This window comes from Melospiza georgiana, chromosome 30, assembly GCF_028018845.1.
Source record: "Melospiza georgiana isolate bMelGeo1 chromosome 30, bMelGeo1.pri, whole genome shotgun sequence".
Taxonomy (NCBI): Eukaryota; Metazoa; Chordata; class Aves; order Passeriformes; family Passerellidae; genus Melospiza; species Melospiza georgiana.
In genome coordinates this window covers 5,521,325-5,538,598 of record NC_080459.1, presented here as the reverse complement: position 1 = coordinate 5,538,598, position 17,274 = coordinate 5,521,325, and the positions used below count along the sequence as shown (strand labels likewise).

The window sequence follows — 17,274 nt, the reverse complement described above, 5'->3', positions numbered from 1 at the left end:
TGGAGTTGTATAGTTCTAAAATTCTATTTATTTAGTTCTGGATCTGAGATTCTTTAGAGAGGGATATTGATGTTTCTGTATTTGTATATGGGCTGTACAGTTGTAGTAATATGTAATAAATTTGATTGTTAAACTTCAATTCAGTAACTTCAATATTTGCGAACAGTGAGTTGTTGCAGATGGTTGCAATAAAGTAATTTTTTTTCACTCAAGTTGATATCTGTATATATTTACATAGCACAATTCTCAGAATAAATTAGATTTTATTCATAAATTGATATTTCTGTGTTTCCATATTGGTAGCTAGCACAGATGTTGTAATTTAAAATAAATTTCATTTTTAAACATAAGTTAATGTTTGTGTATTTGTACATTAGTAGCGCGGGTGTAACTATCTGCAATAAATGCAATGTTTCAACTGAAGTAAGTGTAGATTTGTGCTACCCAAAGCCATGGGCAGATGTAAATGCTGGAGGATTCTGGCCATGCAAATCTCCGGCCATGCCCAGCACATGCCCCACCTGCACTCAGGCTGGGCAGGGGAAGTGCAGATTTGGGCTGGCAGCAGAGCCCCACGTTGGCTCAGAACTCGCTGCAGAGGCTGCTGAGAAAACTCCGGGGCTCCACGAGCACAGAATCCAAGCAGGAGCCACCCGGGGAGGACAAATCCCTCATCCCACAGGCAGCTCTTTAGGAAAGTGCTCCAAGAGTCCCCCTGAAGCTCATCCCAGAGACCAGAAGCCAGCAGGGATCCTGAGCCAGCTCTGCTGCCTTTGGCAGCACTTTGGCAAATGAGCTGCAGCAAGGGGGAGGCAGCAGCGACTGTGACTGCTGCAGGCTGGGGATGAAGGAAGGGCCATGGACACAAGTGCTGAGATGCCCCAAAATCCAGAGGGAGGCTGGAGAGCTGGGAATCGACTTGGCATTTCAGTGCCAAGCTGTCACAGGCCCTGAAATGATGGAATCCCTTTGTGTGAAGTTACCTGGAGGAACTGACAGGGAGTTGCTGCTAGGATCAGCAGTAGCAGAAAGCAAAAATGTACAAACACTAGGAGATCATCTAATATCCCCCACAAGCAATGGCTTCAAAAATGATCTCATATATTCATAATAGAATAGAATAGAATAGAATAGAATAGAATAGAATAGAATAGAATAGAATAGAATAGAATAGAAATCAAAATATATAATATGCATGAAATTTAATGCACATGTATTTTTGGACAATTTTATTTTTTGATATATATTTTCATTTAAGATATATATTTGAAATAGTCTTTCAGCTTGGGAGAGTGAAGATTTACAACAGTGCAAAACCATCTGCACACACAGCAGTCAGCCTCTGGGAGTGTGCATGCACACCCACCCACTGTGCCTGCTCTTCTCAGCATCTCGGGGCTGCTGTTTGCACACAATTGGGATGAATTTAACTCGACAGAGCCATGAGTGGGGTTTCCAGCTTGTCATGAACACTCATGTGGCAACGAACAACACAGAGCTCTCAAATCACATTATCACAGGTCATTTCATTCCTGCTGGGCACTGTGGAACTCTTAAAGGACACAGAAAAGGGGTGGAAAACATTGGCATCATGCTACTGCTGGTGTCCTCCTGGAGGAAAATCTGTTGGGTTTCTTAAGGTGGTAGCTTTCCAAAACCTAGGAAAACCGCTCAGCACTGGTAGCCCAATTGTGAATGGTTTTCTTGACTTGGCAAAGCTGGGGTGTTAACAATGGACTCCGTCCTTGGTCCAAATCACCTGCCCTCACCTGCAGACAAAAGCACCACCACCACCAGCAGCAGCAGAAGCTACATCAGTCAGTTTTCTCAGAAAGCTGTGTTAAACTTGGGAGAGGAAAGGAAAACACATCAGACACTGTGGATTAATGACAAGACTCTGAGGAACAGTTCCAAAGCAAAGGGCAGCAGCTTCTCTCTGGGACACTCCTTGTGCTCCAAGGCAGCAGGGCTGCCCTGGCTGCCCAGGACCCTGCGCCCCGCGGGCTCTGCAGAGCTGCACAGCGGGGAGGCAGCTTCGGGCACCTCAGCACCTGGGCAGAAGGGGCTGCTTGCTCTGCAGGGCTGCCTGTGGGCAAAGCAGGGTGCTGGCCTTCTGCTCCTGGCCCTAGCCTGGCCTTGCAGGGCTGATCCTGTACCCTGTCTCAAATGTGCTAAAGACAGACTTGTTTGTTTCCAGCTCTGCACAGGTGTGATTTGCACCACAAAATACTGAAGGGCTAAGGCCTGAACAACAGACCCTGACTGAAGCCTCAACAACAGGACCTGAGCCAAAGCTGCCCTCTAGATGACCTTCCCAACCCAATGTTCTATATACCTGCTCCTTAACCAAGTGTTATTATCAAAAGGATTGTTGCATCCATTCACTGGTGAAACACATCTTCACCTTTCTGCATGAGGAAAATGGACAAGGCCACACCTGGCCTTGGTTCCTCCTGGAGCCCTGGCCAGGCTCAGGGAGAAAACCAAGAGGAGAATGACACCAGCTGTGCCCCCAGCAGAAGCTCTGGCACATTGCTCGCCCAGCACTGTCAGAGCCGGGCTACTCTCACAGCACACTCGGGAGCCTCATGGCCGCCAAAGGTGGAGGCACCGCAGGATTTCCCGGTTCCCGGCCGTGGCTCTGCAGGGCTGGGCTGGGACAGCTTCCCCCAGCTGATGTGCAGCTCTGAATGAAGGGGAAACCATTGGGCTACCTGGTGATGGATCTTCCTTAATCACCAGAGGCACCCTTTTGTAATAATGCTGAGGTGCATTGCTTAGCTTATCCTTTCCTGACTATTTTTTGCACTTTTCCATTACAGGAAATCACATTATTCCTTCAGCTGGTGTCTGTGTCTGCATCTCTGACCCTCTCCACCATCAAAACAAACACACAGCCAGTTTAGCATGAGACCTGACTCTCTGCCAGCCCATCTCTTGGCAAACACCGCTGGTGGCCATCTCCACAAATGAAATTCCCACTTTGCAATTTCCTTTCCTGCAGGCAGGTGAGAAAAGGAGCCACTCCCAGCTCTGGACACCTCCAGAAACCAGCTGCTTTCAGCAGTCACAACCCTGAAATATCAACCTCCTTCCTTAACCTGCCCACTGGGCGCCCCCCACCAAGAGGCCTTTTGTCCAAGGATACCCACAGAAGAGCTGGAGAAGGGAGCAGTTTGAAACACAGCTGCTTCAGAGTTTAAACCTGCCTTTATCAAGTGAGCACACACCAACCTGTCCCAAAGGAAAAGCAGGCAGGAATGAGAAGCTCCTCTCCCACAACAGCAAACTCTGTGCTTCCTTCTGTTCCAGCTGGAGACTGGAGGCCATGGGCTGCAGCTCACTTTGGGAAGGCGCCCTGGGAATTGGCCTGATCTGGGAGGGGAGCAAAGGAATTCCCCAAGAAGTAGGAAAAGATTCTTTGGAAGCATTAGATTATGACAATATTTCTGGAGGAAAGCAAAAAGAAAAAAAAAAAAAAAGAGTAATTGCAGTAATTCAAGAAGTTCCGAGAATGAAATTTGTTCGCCAGTGTGCCAACCCCAAAGTCTCTGTGGTGTGTCAGGAAGCTCAGGAATGTAGAGAGCATTTTGAGCAGACACTGGATGGAAGCAAGCTGCACAACCCTGCATACGTGCCTTAGAGTAGAAACATGCTGCCCTTGGGCAAACAATATAAAGAAGTTTGCCAAGATGTACCCCAGGAAAAGAGATGTGAAGCAAGATGTTCTAAGGATGTGAAGAGAAGATATGGGGCAGAATGTTCTGCTGACGCTTTTGCCAGTTTATCCAAAGATATGTTAGCTCTTTGTCCTACACATAACACTTTGTAACTAGTTATATGTATTGTCCCGGTGCTGAACCCTGCATTACCATATAAATGTACCCTGAGATTTGCAATGAACTAAGCACTGATCATTACCTCCATGAAGATTGATCTCTGCCTGCGGAGGGCTCCTTTCTCTATTACCCCTCTCCTTTTCCCCATCTCTCTCCTGTATACCTTTTTTCTCTATCTGGCATCCATATATTTTCTTTCTTTACAGGAATGAACCTGCAAGACTTGGATAAACACCACTGGTGTCCGTCCCCCAGAGCACGAGCAGCTCCCCAACAAGACTTCAAGACTAAGGGACAAAGCTTCCCCCTTCAGCTCTCCACAGCAGCTCTAGGGAGTCTCTCTCCTCTGCAAGATCTCCTTTGTCAGTCCACAGTGACAAGAGTTGGCTGCAGGAGCTCTCCCCAGATGGGAGGAAGAAAAAGAAGAGGTGATTCCTGAGGAAAGAAAAAGGCAACACCATTAGGGAAGACACCAGTGTGAGTTTGCTACAACTCTAAGCCAAAAATCCCATGAAGAAAGCAACATCCATCCATGGGGCAGCGCTTTGGCTTTGATATCAATGCTGACAAAATTGCTTCCCATTCCTGCTGCCGTAGCTCCAGTTCAGTAGAAATGTGCCACCTCTGCCAAAGCCAGGCAGACATGGTGAGATAAAACCAGCTGGTCTGCTGAAAAGGAGTCCAAATGAATGTTTTCTAACTCCCCCTTTGCATCCTCTCTGCAGCCAAGACAGAGCAATGTCCTTCCTCTCTGTCCTCGATGGTGACCCAGGCATGGGATGCAGCGTGGGGACAGAGCCTGTCGCTGCTCCCAGTGACCTGCCCTGCCCTTCCCTGCCTGCCTTGCCCTGCCCTGTCCTGCTGGATCCTGCTGTGCTGTGCCGAGCTGAGCCGAGCCCGGCCAGCGGTCACGCATTTCGGGAATGACCCTCCCCTGTGCCACCCATAATGAACATACCACTTTGTAACTTTGACTAGTTAGAGAGGCTTTGTCCCTGGTTTTCAGTTTTAACAATTCAGGGAGCTTTTGTTTTCCCTGACAGTACAGTTGCTGCCAAGGGAAACACACCCAAAGACCAGTAGTGACCCAGCCTTCCCTTTGCTTCCCTTTTCCTTCCCTCACTGCTACACAGCGCTCTCGTACCAGGACCTCAGTGCTGTCTCACTTGAGCATTTAGAGCTGCCACCAGGCCCTTCCAGGCTACGTGCAGGTGCTCAGGATTCTGAGGTTTTCCTAGCTTCTTGGGGAAGGTGTTTGCTTCATCTGGACTTCTTGGGGTTTCATTGGAGGAGCCAGGCACAGGCAAATTTCATCTCCACTCTGAGCTCTTCATTCTGCTTGTTCCCATGAAGCTCAAATGCCAACCTGAGCTCATCATTCCTCTGGTTCCCCTAGACCATGACAGCCCTTCCATGGCCTCTCCAGAGAGGAGCAGCTGCACATCTTCAGAGCAGCAGTTGCCAGCCCGCATCCCATCAGGGAGGGAAAGAGTTTCTACCCTTGCTTTCCAAGCAGGCTCTGGTTAATGACCCTTTAAAGTGTTTTCCTGCAGTGCTCTATCATGGGTAGATCTCAAGTGAGAATCAGGTAGAAAGGGTCAAGTTGCCTGGGAAGGGGGACCTTGAAAACAGAAAGATACTCTGCCTGCTTTTCCTGTCCTTGCTGCAGATTTGGATGGTGTTCTGGGCATTTTGCAGACAGCCTCTCTGTAGGGGTACAAGGGCAAGGTGGAAGATATTGCCTAACAAGTGGTCAGTGTTAGGTGCACTCTCCTCTTTCTTTGACTGAAGCCAAACTAGGACTCTGATAGGATATTGCAGATGTTTAAGACTGTCTGCCCTGCAAATCAAGCCGTGCCATTTGACGCTGGCAGGGGCTATGTAGAAATCAAGAGCGGGCCGGGGCTACTGAGGGACGCGCCTCGAGCTGTTTGTTTTCCAGCATCAGTCTCATTACGTGGTTATGACAACGGGAAGATGCCACCAGCTCACATCCCAGGCAGCAGACAAAGAAATTAATGTTAAAACTTACTTTATAAGATTTTTGACCAATCACACAACGCAAAAGCATACTGACAGTAGTTGTATCCAATCACTATAAGCACATGTACCTTTGGTTAAAACAGTGGGGGCTCTGTCCTTACCAGGCTCCTCGGGCTCCTGGGGATTGTTCCCACAGCTCTCGGTGCCAGGCAAAGCTCCCTCTGCTGCAGCTCTGTCCACAGGCTCCCCTCCTGAGGACTCAGGGGCAACATTAATATTCCCCTTGAAAGAGAAACAGAAAGGAAGAAACCCTTCTCACCACTTAGACAAAACACCTCGTTCAACAACTCCATGGCTCACACACTTAATCCCTTGTTCCTAACAAGAACTCTGGGCCCCAAAGCCCTTCAACAGTCAGAAAAAATTGACTTCTCAAACACAGTCCAAAAGCTGTCAAAGTTGACAGTGACAGTGTTGAACATGGGGGTGACACTGAACACATGGAATGGCTGCTAAGGAAATCAATTGCTGCTCTGTTCTGTAAGGTTGTATGTCTGACAGCACTAACATCAGTCCTCATGTCACTGATTGCAATGGAAGTAGCACTGTCTTCTTTCTTCAGCCAACACCCCAATCGGTGTAATGGTTTCAATGCCTCACCCAAGGCAAGTTGATGTAGAAATAAATTCAATGTACCTCATTTTGCAGGGCCCTACGGTCTGAAATTGCTATTACAGTTTTCTTTATAATGATGGGCAAATATTTTTTTCTCCGTGTTTTCTCTTGATGGCTTTTTTAACGATAGGTGCTATCACAGTGAGTTGTCTGATGCTACATGGGCCACCTTTAATTTTGGAGGGAATGTCCTGCCAGGCTCTATCTCCACAAATGAGCCAATATTCTGTTGCTAATTGTCATGGGGACTCATCTAGGTCATCTACCCATCAGCAGTTTCACCCTTAGGGGGCACTGGGGCAGTACAATTGGACCACAAACTTGAGTATCTGTCCTCAGGATGATGGGGAGTAACATTTAACTGTGGATCTCCCTGATACTGAAACTCAGCACAAAATTCCATCACTAATGAACCAAGAATTTGAATTCTTGAGGTTCAGAAGGTGCTTTAAGAAGATCAGGGGCCCAGTGATGCCAGCTGTTATGGGATTGGTCTCGTTGGCAGCCTCACACCAATATTTGTCACGATTGGGTATTGGCTGCTCCTTGGCTGGCACAGGCACACCGACCAAACGGGTTGCAAAGGATTTGTGTGGGCTCAAATTGGTCAAACACACGGTGTCTGAGCCTGCTGACTTGGCTAAAGCAAGGCAAACATTCATTTTTGGTTGATCTACAGGCACATATGCATGCAAAAGCAAGCAGGCAAAACCAACAAATGCCAGTATATCATTTGATCAAGCTCCATGTTCCTGTTCAGCTGTTTTTTGGCAAAAGCTTCCCCATCTATTTCAGTTCTAAAGCAAAACTTTTAGCACTTGTTCAGGGACTGGCCAACTATAGGGCACTAAACTGTCCCTCTAACCTTCAATTTTTACAAATTTGGATATCTTAGAATTCTTTCGAACACAATGGACACCACGCTTTTGCTGAAAGAGCTCTATGATACAAACCATTTTCACAGCCCAAAAATCAACATCAAACTCCAGAATTGTAGCTTTCACAGGTTGAACGGGGAACGTCTGGCATGCACCGTAGCTTCTCTGTGCGGCTCACGTCTGCGTGCTCATTTCCCTGCTGGTGGAATTGTCGCTCTTGTGTATGAGACGGTTTCACATCCTTCGCGGGGACCCACTTAGGTCCGGCACCTGTGCAAATACAAGCACACCCTTTGCCCCAAGTGATTAGTGAAAATGGTCCTTCAATTTGTCCTAACTCAAGGTTTCTGATCAAAACTGAAGGATTTTCTTTCAATTTTGCCTGTGTGCTGTTTGAAAAGTGCCTAAAAATTGGAGGGTTAGTTCCTGCAAATGAGCTATTAAAAACATAAAGACATATAAAGCTTTGCTCAACCTCATCTGGGGTGTTGCTTGGGCCACTCCCCCTTTTGTTGACCTAGAATGGTTTTAGAGTGTGGTGCATCCTTTCAACAATTGCCTGACCTGTGTAGGAATAGGGAATTCCAAAAGTGCGGCGAACACCCCAGTCCATCAAAAATATCGCCAATTTTTGAGCTGTGTATGTGGGGCCATTTGTCAGTTTTCACCTTGTGGGGAATCAGTTTGGCGAGCTCTGGGCCCAGTGACACTGACAAGGACAAAAGCAAAAGACGAGAGGCGTTCTCTCTTCCCAGGACCAAAGTCCCACAGCTTTAATGGAGAACAGCTCCAGGAGAGAAAGGGAGTGTCCAGGAGAGGACAGAGGATGTCCAGGGGAGGAAAGAGAGCATCCTCCTCGTGGCAGGAGACTGTAAATGCTCGGAGAGGGGGGCAGTAGAAAGGAACTGCCATAGTTCAACATAATAAATCACCACACTGTAGTTTTCTGCATAAATTGCTGCACTTGTTGCAAACAAAATCCTGAAATCTCCCCAAACACAACCGTGCAGTCCCAAATGACCACAGTGTGGGAGAAAAACCACTTAACCCCCCTGTATACCCAGGCACCAGGTGTCACAGGGAGTACCAACCCCTGCAATTACAAAGTCCACACACACAGGCTCACCAGGAAAAGGAATATCTCTTTATGAGGGGACAGAGAGCTCACTTTTCTCAACACAACACACGCCATCCACCACATCAGCATCCACCCACATCATCTTCCTCAAACATTCACACACTGAAAATACAACCACAATTACAACACACAGGCAAAATTGCAGCAATAAAACAGGATTTGCTCAATTCACCCCCAAAATTCCTAGCAGGTCCTTATTGACACAGCAAATCCTTTCTGCCAGCAGCCAGACCCACACCCAAACTGTACAGGCGTATGTTGTGCACAGGACATCTCTATGTGACTTTTGAACAGCCCTTCCCCTGCATATGCCTTACGGGTTACTTTATACAGAGTTAAACGTTCCTTTCTCCACAGTGCCAGCAGTCTTGTCTGTCCCCCACGAGGAGCAGCCCAGAGCGGAGGTGCCTCCAGGAAAGGAATGTCCTGGCAGCACCCAGAGACGTCCAGAGCCCGGATGTTCTCGCTGGAGCAGGGAAGCGTTCCTGCCGCGGTCACCAAATGAGGTGTGGAATAGAACTCTCCACAGTTAAAGGTAGAAGGTGGTATGTTTATTACAGCCAGGCACAGGAGGAGTTGTCTCCTAAAGACATGTGTGAGGAATCACTGCCGCTCTACTTATCTAAAAAAGTCTTACATACTGATATAATTCCCAAAATGACTAATACATATTCATTAGGTAACCCAAACAACCCCCTTTGTATTAAAATGTGTTATAATTGAATCCAAAGTTCCTTCACATTTGCGGATTCTTTCACATCACATGGGTTGGTGGGTTTTAAAGTGGGGAATGGTCTCCTTCAGATGAAGGCCAAGACCACTTCCTCAATTTGACCTCTTTCCTTATGATCTGTTGGCAGGCTTTCACACCCCTTGGCTATAGCTGTAGTTTTGGGGCCCAGGTGCAGGCTACGGTCCTCTTCTTTGTCACAAAGAAATCCGCATCCCATCCCCCTTCTTTAAACATAGTAAAGACAGGCAAGTGATATATTACCCTAGCCTTAACTACCTTATCTGATAAAAATTAACTATCCCTTATTATTTCTACTCTTCTTGCTATACTCTTTCCCCCTAACTAAATCCTGCTAAAATTTTAACTCTTCCAGTTCTTTTAAATCCTGGATTCATGGCCTCATCTCACACACCAGCCATGTGTGAGCCGATGCTGTAACTGGGAAATTCCACTCCTGAGCAGGAGATCCCAGGCCTGGTTCTGAGCTGGAAGGGTGAGAAGGATGAGATGCACGTGGTTTTGCTCCAGGGGATGTCCTGAAAGTGCACTGCCTACCTGCCCCTGCTGCCAAGCACCACGCTCCACCTCCTTCTCCTGCTCAGCAGATTTTTAGGAATCCAGGGCTTGGTATGTATTATTTGCTACTCCAACAAATAGAATGAATTTGCTTTGCAATCCCAGTTTTGTCCTGGGTTATTTTCTGCATGGGTCTCCTCCTGAACCTGTGACAAAGACCAGCAGGGACTTAAAGGACACTCCTATTCTCTTGTCAGTAAATTTGGAGAAGTGATTTAAGTATCAATAAGTCAATAAGTATGAATCAGTAAATCAAATACTTTGGGGGAATATTGAGCCTGTGAGTTTCAGCAAAGTATTGAATATGTCTTAGATCCATGGAAACAAACTAGTAAGTGAGATTGCTGGGTGGGCACATGTTAGGGAAGTGATTCCCCACACACCCAGTGCTGAGATCAAGGATTGCCTCTTTTCTAACCCTGAGCTGGCAGCAGGGATCGGGCCCTGCTTGGTAACATTCATTTTGAAGACTTCTGTTGAGCAGGTAAGAATGGTCAAAATGAAATCTTTTCCAGCTGTTTTCCTTTGGTTTACCTGTTTGGGGGTTAAAATTCTGTGCTGCAGGTGTGCTGTGTGTGTGCAGAGCAGTGCAGCCCCAGAAACCCCTTGGCTTGCCCACAGGTTGTCATGCCTTGTTGCCAGGTGTGCCCAGCTGTGGCAGGAGAAGGAGCCCGCAGCACAGTAGGCACCGTGCCCTGCCCAGCCGGGGCTGTCTGGCACAGAGCAGCAGCAGCACCAGCACCGTTCAACCCGCTCCTGCCTTGGCTTCCCCTGGCACACAGAAGCCTCTGGAAATCAGCACCGCCAGTGGCGTTCCCAGCTTGGAGCGGCTGCTGCTGGCGGGCAGATGCTGCCAGTTCGACTGCTGCCAAAGGGGAAGAGAGGCAGAGATGTACACGCACCGGAGCCCTGGGCATGTCCAATAAAGGTGCAAATATGTGGGGAGATTTGTTAGGAAACATTTCAGCTGTGATGCCAACAGTGGCTTCTCTCCTGGTTCTGTGTGTTCTGCATGAGTAATGCAATGGTTGGCTCTGACAAGTAAGAAGTAGACATTATGTGGATGTTCAAATGTGTAGTGATTGTATTGTAATATATCCTGTCATAGTCCTCTTTCCCGTCCCCCTTGTAACAGCCTGGGTAGTCAGGGCATTTGGGGAGGGCTGGCTTGTGACCAGCAGGCAGGGTGTAACAACACCTGACCTCCAGTCAGGATGCAAGAAAGTAATCTCCACCAATGGACAGCAGAGAAAGAGTTGACTGACAAACTTTTGGAGGGGCTGAGGGTGTAAAAGGCAGAGCGTCCTTTTTGCAGATGAGCGCATCAGCTAATCACAGAGACTCCCAATGCTGCAACTTTTCCTTAGTCAGTCCTTTGTTAAGGTTTACTAAACCTTTAAAATTTTAAAAGTGAGAGTCATTTCTCACACGTGCAATGCTGTGGGCCATTGTCTTGGTCTGGTTTCCTTTGCTTGTGTCCCATCTGAGTGCTCAGTTGGGGTACAGGCTGTAGGTGCTTGGGGCACTCCTGGAGTTCCTCTTGGATCCCCTGAACAACAGGGTTTGGCCCATGGGGGGAATTTTTTCTGCTTTGTGACAGATGAGAATTTCCCAGGCTCTTTTGTGTTTGCTGTAGGGAAGGTTGGTTATTGCTTTGCATAAACTCACAGTCCAACACAGAGCTGTCCCTTTGTGATGTCAGGGCATGGTTGCCACGTTGTCATAGTGGCATCAGAAGGTTGCCTTGGTGCACAGAAGGCCTGAGTGTCAGAGCAGCCCTAGGCCTTGCTCAGATCAGGAGAACCTTCCTGGTCAAAGCATCTGTCAGTAGGCAGCTGCCCACTGAAAAGAGGCTTGTTTTTATAGCTTTTAGAAAAATTGCAGAAATGCCAATAATTAACCATCTGGTCATTGCAGCTTTTGCTGCATATGGCATTACTTATTCCATTTATTATTTTAAGAATTTTGCACATAAGTAGAGGCTTCCCTTCTGCTTAGGTTAGGGTGTATCCTTACCTGGCTTTTGTATGTCTTCCTGCTCTTTCTTGGTGGCTGAGTTTCTGATTTTGAAAGAGAAAGAGCATTAGGATGCCTCTGGTTTGGTAAAGCTCCTGTCAAGAGGTTCAGCTAAAAGGGGGTGTCTGCAGCCACAGGGGCAGCATTTGCAGGGGAACCTGCAGGGCTTCCGTTCCCTGCACGGGAGAGTCTGTGGCAGCAGAGTCTGTCATTTCCTCAGTTTGCTGGGACAAGCAGGACACCTTTGAAAATGTAGACTGGCAGACCTTCTTTAAGGCCTTCCAAAAACTCTGCAGTTGTTCCCAGAATTCAGAGAAAGCTTCCTTCTTTTTAAATTTTGTCATGAAAGGATTTGACTAACTTGACCTTTTACTGAGTGCTAAAATAGTTGTTCCCTTTGAAAGGAAGTGCTGCTGTGCTTTTCCACAATAGAACTGCGCCACCTCTGGGGGATTTTGGGGAAGCTTTTCTGGGCAACGGTTTCCTGCAAGTTCATCAGAATTAGTGCATGACACTGAGTGAAAAAAAAAAAAGAGTACCTGAAGGAGATTTCAGAAGCTGTCTTATGTGTTTGATAGAACAGGAGCATTGAGTGTTAAAGAAAAACACTTTGCATTTGCTTGATCATATTTGTATTCATTTACTGGCTAAACAGGCCAAAGTGTAGGCACAACCAAGAATATTGTCCTGATCTCTTGCTGGATGTGTGAATGAGATGTGTCTCCTGGAGGGATGTTGTGAAATGGGAAATCATCTCTGTTTGGGATGACTTGTTCTGTGGGATTCAGCAGCCCCAGGCAGTTTTCTGACAGCATCTGGTTCATTTTCCCTTCCCACTACAGGACACCTGAAGCGTGTATTCAGCAGCGCTGAAGATCCTGAGGTGAGTGAGAAAGGAACATTTCATGTTCCTGGTGTTTAAGAATTGTAGAGGAAGATGTGAGCTTGGCCAGTAGCAATAGACTGTACAGGGCCAGCTAGGAAGGCCAAAAGAAAAACCATATTCATGCCTGTAACAAAATTAATAAAGGCAGAGATAGATATTTTTAAATTTCCTTCTCAGAGTTTGAAGAACTAAAAACCTAGTTTTGAAAAGAGAACGATGCTTGCCGACAGCAGACAGGGAAAATTTAATTAAGAGCAATTTCCTGTACAGTTGAATTAGATCATTTTAATTTAAAGAGAGGGACTTAGAATCCTATTCCCATCAAAACTGATGATATCTACTTGGAACATGAGGTGGTAGAACAGGAAGGCCATCTTGCAATGGTGCCTGCTGTATCTGAAGTGCAATGGGCACCTTTGTGGCTGGGGAGCTGCGTGGGCCCAAAGGACGCAGGGCTGGCGGTCGTGAGCAGCTGAAGATGAGGCAGCGTGGGGCCAGGGGGCCAAGAAGGCCAAGGGCACGGTGGCTGTGCCAGCAGCAGTGGGGCAGCAGGAGCAAGGCAGGGAGCGTGGCCTGTGCTGGGCAGCGCTGCGGCCACAGCTGGAGTGCTGTGTGCAGCTGTGGGCCCTGGGAAGCAGAAAGTCATGGAGGGGCTGCAGCGTGGGCACAGAGGGACAGGGGAGCTGGGCAAGGGGCGCAGCACAAGGCCAGGGAGGAGGGGCTGAGGGAGCTTTAGCCTGGACAATGGGGGCTCATGAGGAACCTTCAGGCAGACTGCCATTGATCCCTGCCTTGGATCCATAGAGCCAATGCTCAGCACGAGGGCTGTTTGCCTGCCAGACATCCCTTCACTGCATCCAAGTGCTTTAGACACTGGTGTGGGTACCACTTTCATATTTTGTTTGTTTGTTTGTTTGTTTGCTAGAAGGAGAAGCCTTGTGTAATTTCTCCTTCTCCAGGGAGCTTTTTCTCAATCTTTCCTGACCTTTTTCCAGCACTGGCAGAAACTTTCAGGTTAATGACTCCCATGTCTTTTGGCAGCCCAGGGAATCAGTGTGTGTTGTGTTTGGGAATTGAGCAGGAAATCAATGCCCTTGCATTCCAGCTGGTGCTCAGAGATTAGAGGAGGTGGGAGGGGCTGGGCTGCATTTCTGATTCCAGCCACTTTAGCACCATCAGTGTGGCCGAGACCAAGAGAAGAACTTGCCCGAGCACAGATGCACAAAGAGAGCTGTTCCCAGTGCAATGCTCTGGGTCTGGTTGCATTCAATAAGGACCTACATGCTCCAGATTCCCCAAGAGTGTGGGTTACTGAAGCAACAGGAGAGCAAGTTCAGGATTGTAGCTGAGTGGGGCACTGGCTACCAAATTTTGATGTCTGTAGCAACAGAGAGGACAGTAAAGGGAGTTTCCAGTAATAGGATCTGTCTGTCTGTCTATCTATCTATCTATCTATCTATCTATCTATCTATCTATCTATCTATCTATCTATTTAATTATGTAACATTTACATAACTGAATCTTCCTGGCTCTGGTCCAAGGCAGTTGGAGGTGCAAAGGTCACCTAAATCATCCCTTTCTGGGGAGGATTAGAGACATGTTCCCTTGACCGATTCTGAGTAGGCAGAGATGTTTCCCCCTCCAGAGATGGTGATTTTTCCCCTCAGTGCTGTTTTCCTCCTCCAGCCTCTTGTGCCCTGAAGTCTCCAGTTAATTCTTTAAACTTCTGCCTCTCCTAGAGAGGTGGAACAATTCTGTGTTTAGGTGGTGTTTGGTGACTCTGGTCATACATGCCATGCCATACATGACACATGGTTTCCTTCACTGGCATCCCCAGGGCTGTGTGAGTGCATTCGTTAATGGGGCCTTATGAGAAACTCTGTTACTGCTGGTCAGAATTCTCCATTGACAAAAGAGGGAGAAGAAACACCTTGGTCCTCCTCCGTATACTGAGATGGCCATAGAGGTTCTCTGACTTCCATCAGAGATCTTTGCATGCATCCTTATCTCCTGAATGACCCGGTTTTCTAACAAGAGTGTGGATGTCAGGAAGGAGGAATGCTGGTGCAGGCCTGAAGAGAAGGTGAACTCCAGAAGTGTCTCTCACAAGGAGTGAGCTCACCCAGGAAGCCCCTGCAGAGCCAGGATGGAGCTGTGGGACAGGGCAGGGTGTCAGTCACTACTGAAAGACGAACAGGACATGGCAGAAGCAGAGGGAGGCCCTCACCAGACCCTTGAGAAATGCCACCCCTTCCCTGTCAGCTGCCTGAGAGGCTGCTGGAGCTTCAGTCCCAGATGGCCCCTGATTGTAGGGCCAGGGTCACTTTGGAATCTGTGCCTCCCCTCGGGCAGAGAAGGACCCAGGAGAGCAGCAGCACAGTGCTTTGGGAACATGTGAGCCCAGCAGTCTGTGAGTCTTGGCCCACAAAGGGCGTATGGGAAGTTGAAACTCATCTTCTCTTGCTTTCTGTGCAGGTGCTTCTAGAGAAAGAGCAGGAGCACACTGCCTCATCTGAGCTGCCATGCCAGACTCAGGGAGAGCTGTTCCCAGCCCGAGAGCAGGAAGAGCAGCTCAGGCAGCAGGTGGAAGAGCCACAGGAGAATGGCCAGGTAAGCCTGACTGGCCAGGGCACAGAGGGAAGGGCAGGGAGAGGGGCATAAACCAGAGCTCTTGGGACTGAGGAGGCCAGGAAAGGCCTCCAACAGGCACTGAAAGCACAGAGCCTTGCAATCTGCAGAGTTCAGCCCTGGGACAGGAGGTTTGCAATGGAGGTAGATGTGGGGAGGGAAGCAGAAAGAAGGGGCTGAATAAATGTGATTTTGAGGCTGCAAGAGGACAAAAGCTGGGCCTGATGGCAGCTCTCAGTCCCTTGCTCTGCTTTTGTGTGTACAGAACATCAAGGCAGAGCCACAAGCAGAGCTGCCCGAAGCTCAGAGTGACAACATGGCAGTGAAGAGAAAGAACAAGGAAGACATGGGAAGAATTCAAGAGGAGAATCTCCATCAGCAGAGGGGCGATCAGCAAAACCAGGTGAATGAAAGAGTGGCAGCCACTCCACTCATGAAATGTCCTCTCTTTTGTTTGTTAGAGAACATGAAGGAACAGCTGGATGCAGAGCTTCAGACAGCTCACAGTATGATCAAGGCAAGGCATAAGCGGCTGGAGGAAGAAATGAAAATCATCAGAGAGAAACTTAATCGCTTCCGTCAGTCTCTGCAAAACCAAGTGAGTGAAAGAGGGATGCAGCCACTGCAGTCACCAATCTGGTGGTTTCTGCCCTTCTTGCCTTTCCAGTGCAGAGCAGCAGGGAGTGGGGCCATGCCTCTGAGTGCCATGCTGCTGTAGTGTGTGTATCACAGTCACTCTGAAGGACATTTCCCGGTGTGCTGAATCTCAACATCTGCCCTGGACAGTGAAACTTGTCCTTTGGCCTTTTGGCCAGCAGTCATCCAAATTGATTCCTGCTGGCCTGTTCCTGCTCTCCTTTTTTCTTGAGGTGTTTTTACAGTGGAACTTGGTGACCCAGCTGGAGGATTGAAACAAGCTGTTGTATCCCCTGTCAATCTGTTCTTTGCCTTTCCTCACAGTCGATGACTCCTGGCCGACAGGGACAAGCTGTAGTGTCTGACTGCTTTGTTCTGTTTGACTTGAGGTGCAAGTGTTGACATCTCTGCGAAGTCCCTGCGAAGACTTGCAGGGAATGTGTGGCAATGAAGAACCCCAAGTTAGGAGTGAGGCACAGGAACAGTGCCCACCAGAAATGCTCCAGGTCCAGCACATCATGGGCTCTGAACCTGCTGCAGCAGCAGCATCACCTCGAGGAAGCCCTTCTGTGAAACCTGGGAACTCAGGCTCGGGCACATCCCGGGAACAGGAGATTGAGGAGGAGTACCTGGAGCTGCTGGGTACGTCTGGGGTGTTTCTTGTCTGAGGGACAGTGTGTTGTGTGCAGGTGTCAGCAGAGCTGTACCAAATGCTCCTCCTGAGCTCGGTGTCACAGGGCCATTTAGGACTCCCCAGAGGCAGTGCTGTGCTCCGAGGCAGTGAGAGAGCTCTGGGTGTTCCTGCTGCCTCTGAGGGCACCTGGCACTGGCTTGGGTTTGCCTGAGCTTCCCTCTCTGCTAAAGGCTGAAGCAGGGATTGTTCTTGGATCAGCAGAAGGCTGTGACCTAGCAAATAATCTAGGCAAGTCCTGTGTGCTAGTGGCCAACCTGAACAGAATTTTTAGCTTCCTAAATTCTCCTTAGACTCCTGACTTCCAACCAGTCATCAGAGTAAAAAAACTTCACAGAAATGGACTGGCTTTGGAGTTTTGTCTTTTTGGTTGGGGATTTTTTTTTTGGGGGGGGGGGATGTGGGATTGTTTTTTTGTTGTTCATTTTTGGTGGGGGTTTTTTGTTGTGTTTTTCTCCATCCTGAAGGAGCCCTTCTACCCCACGTCTTACTGATGCCATTTTTATGACTGTTACTGTTACCACTACTACATCTGCAGTTTATTTTCATGAGAATGCTATATTTTTGTCAATAAGAGAATGCTATCTTTTTGTCA

At 48.1% G+C, this 17,274-nt stretch overlaps 1 long non-coding RNA gene and 1 pseudogene across 1 annotated transcript; one reads left to right on the top strand and one right to left on the bottom strand.

Annotated features, from left to right (window-relative positions):
- The window catches only part of LOC131094631 (zinc finger protein 850-like), a 278,757-nt pseudogene that overhangs the window by 33,687 nt on the left and 227,796 nt on the right, over positions 1–17,274 (bottom strand).
- On the top strand, positions 12,657–15,675 carry LOC131094634 (uncharacterized). The gene is made up of 3 exons (XR_009115711.1): positions 12,657–12,721; positions 15,200–15,334; positions 15,618–15,675. It is a non-coding gene; the product is annotated as an uncharacterized LOC131094634 (long non-coding RNA).